This window comes from Nicotiana tabacum, chromosome 7 (assembly GCF_000715075.1).
Source record: "Nicotiana tabacum cultivar K326 chromosome 7, ASM71507v2, whole genome shotgun sequence".
Classification (NCBI taxonomy): domain Eukaryota; kingdom Viridiplantae; phylum Streptophyta; class Magnoliopsida; order Solanales; family Solanaceae; genus Nicotiana; species Nicotiana tabacum.
Genome location: NC_134086.1, coordinates 57,155,181 through 57,158,938, shown reverse-complemented (window position 1 = coordinate 57,158,938; position 3,758 = coordinate 57,155,181).

Sequence of the window (3,758 nt, the reverse complement as noted above, 5' to 3'; positions counted from 1 at the left end):
GCATGCTAGGAATATAATTTGACTGCAGAAACGTAAACAGAAGTGGACAAGAATGAGGGAAACTGAAAACACTTAAAGGAACATGTTGTTGTTGGAGCTCAAAAATTAACTAGAACGTACCAGTAGAGAAGCAAAGTGCAGAAAGTAAAAGTAAGCAAGATTCCATAGTCTAGCCTTGGCTTTTAGCCGGCTAGACACAGCAGTAGCACAAGTAGTATTAGAGAAAAGAGAGAAAATTTTGAATGTGAGTATGTGTTCTGAACTCAAGTTTTGTTCGTGTGCTTGAAAGAAAAAGTGTGCAGGGTATTTATAGTTTTTGAAAACGAGTGAAAAGTAAGGTAATAAGTAAAGTCCTAACACAAACATGGAAACAATCACAAGTCAGAATCAATTAACACAAGTGATTCCCTTTAATTAAAGAATCACTGCTTAACGAATACTAGCATTGATTAATTAAGGAAAGAAATCAGTTTGATACAGATTGATTATTGCCATGTAAGGGGCAGTAAAAACATGAAGTAAATAATCAAGTCTAAATACAAAATAGGCTTATTCTGGGAAGTGATTCAGCACGGTAAAGCATCACACTAAAGGAAAGGAATCAATTAATTTTAAACAGATGAGTAAAATTAGTGCTCGTAAGAAAATCTTTTACAATTAGTCGGAAGATTGAGGAAATCAAGATCAATCAAGAAAGGAACATGATTCTGCAATTCATCACATAAATAGCAAGGAATGAACAGGCATGCAGAGTTAAACATGTTGACAAAAAGAAGCAATACAAACACACAGTAGCAACAGGGTAAGCTAGGATTCAACAGTAAGAAAATATTCGGAGCACAGTAGTCAAGTAGGTCAAGAAGTCACATAGACTCAACAGTGAAGAAGAACATAGTAACAGGTAAGAGAAATCAGAAACAATTAAAGGTCTCACAGTATTAATAAGTGAGAAAAACCCCTTTTAAGAAATTAGGGCTTCGACAGTAGCTGAGTTTGAGAGATGATAAAAACACAGAATCAGATAAGTCAAACAAAGAAAAGAGATTCAGAAACAAAGCACTTAATCGAACAAGTATACATTTAAACAAATAGTTTTAGAACTCAGATGAGACCAAAAGGAACTAGGGTTTTCAACACGATGAAACGGCCAGAAGAACAACATGAGCAAATCGTTTTAAACATAACAAAATCATAAACAACATTAAATCAGAGAAGAGATCTTTTAAAAAACTTAAAGGAAAACCCTAATCGTTGAAAAATGAAGAGTTGTTTTGAAAGCAAATCGAGAAACCTTCATGAAAACACTTAAGAAGTTCGTAGTAAGCACAGATCTAAGATAGATCTGAAGAAAATTGAAAGATCTCAAAGATTAGGGTTTCAGAAAACCCAGAAAAGGTGAGAAAGACCTTGAACGTTAATGATCTAACTAGGAAAGTCAAGGATCTGCCTTGAAAGACCATGAATGGCCGGATAAAGGCTATGAACAGAAGTCGAGCAAGGACTGGACCAGATTCCTTCGAGGTCTGGCCATGAAACCATAGAAACAAACACCCAGGAGATATAGGAGGCCGATACACATCTCAAATGGCCATGAGAGGCCATGGATTAGGCAGGGGTTAAGGCGGATTAAGGTGAAATTAGATGGCAACGACTAGGGTTCATGTGGGGTTGCATAGAGAATTGAGAGGGAAGGGATTCAGAGGCGGTGGGTGGTGGAAAATGAATTAGGTTTAGGGGTCGTTCAGGGTTAAAAATGGTAAGGGAGAATGTTGGCCGTTGATTTGATGGATCAACGGCCTGGATTAAAGAGGGTAGGTAGGGGATCCGGGTTGGGCTGGTTAAATTGGGTTAGGGGTCGGGTTTAAATAAAATTGGGTCGGGGAAATTGGGTTTAATTTGTGGTCAGATTTAGGCTACAATTTAAATGCAATTGGGCTATTATTTAAATAGCCAATTTTTCCCTTTTAAAATTATAAAAAATAGTAAATAAATTCTGGAAACAAATTGAAAGCACTGAAATGATTTATAATATATAGTTAAAAATTTAAAAATATAGGGCTTAATTTTATGAATACAAAACACAATTAAATTAAAGAAGGTTAATATTGCAATTATATGCAATTTAGCTTTAAAATACTAAATAAATTTATAAAAATATGCAAAAAATTACATTATCTATATTTTAGCATAAATGTAAAAATCCAATGAATGAATTACCATAAATAATAATTTTGAAAATAGTTATTGGGATTTTATGGATGAAAAAGGGGAATAAATTGATTTAAAAACCTTTTAAAAATTATGGAAAAATAATAAAACATTTGGAAATACTTATATATATATATATATATATATATATATATATATATATATATATATATATATATATATATATATGCTATTTTGAAGTTATTTTGCATATTAAAAATATCTAGGAAAAAATTGGGTATCAACAGCTGCCCCTCTTTACCTGGAAAGGATGAAAGAGTTGCCGGGTAAAGATATGATAGCCAATTTTGACTGAGCAAAACGGTTTGAAGAGGTTTAAGCTGCACCCTGACTTTTGAGCTGCCTACATATCCCTGGTTTTATAGGAATCAGGCCATATGTAGTTCAGGATCCAACGGCGGAGTATACCGATAAAGAGATTTCAAGAACGAACGCAACATCTAGGGCCAGGGAGTGAACGGGCGGTTTACGGAATGGTTAGGTTTGATATGGTTGCGGGCACTGGAGCGGGATCGCTCCTGCTGGGATGGTCGTTTCTCGCCATCTTACCTACAAATCAGCAATACAAGCATATATTGTGCGTAAATTTAAACATGATGCAAATTCTCGTTGGACCATGGATGTTGTCTTCAGATGATGAGGATGATGTCCTTAGACCATGATGTCCTGGGCCATGAAGCATATGATAAGGGATTCGTAGGCCATGAAATGATGTTCTCGAACTATGAGGATGGTGCCTCCGAACTATGATGCCTTTGAATAATGTTATGCAAAAGATTGAAAGAGATCCTCAGTCCATGACATGGTGTTCTCGGGCTATGAAGATGGTGCCTCTGAATGATGACGCCTTCGGATGAGTTGGTGATATTTCAGCCCATGAAGGATGCAGTAGTATGATGCGGACAAGACAGAGCTTAGTCTTGCGAAGGGTAGAGCTTAGCCCGTAAGAAAAGCGAGATAAATAGTGCTTGGGATAGTGCTTAGTTCCAAAGAAAGTAGGAGGCAGAACTTAGCCTGGGATAGTGCTTAGTTCCAAAGAAAGTATGAGGCAGAACTTAGCCTCGGAAGGCAGAATGATAGCCTTATACAAAGATGCGAATGCAGCAGATGAAGGTAGAGCTTAACCTCAGAAGGCAGAACGATAGCCTTATGCAAAGGTGCGAATGCAGATGGAGGTAAAGCTTAACCTTGGAAGGCAGAATGGTAGCCTTATGCAAGATGCAGATGGAGACAACGTTTAGTCTCGGAAGGCAGAAAGGTAGCCTTATGCAAGAATGCGGATGGAGACAACGTTTAGTCTTGGAAGGTTATGCAAGAATGCAGATGGAGACATCGTTTAGTCTTGGAAGGTAGAATGGTAGCCTTATGCAGAATGCAAATGGAAACAACGTTTAGTCTCGGAAGGCAGAATGGTAGCCTTATGCAAAAATGCAGATGGAGACAACGTTTAGTCTCGGAAGGCAGAAAGGTAGCCTTATGCAAGAAAATAATAGGTGATAGTAGATTTTCTTAGCTGATAGCTGGTTGTG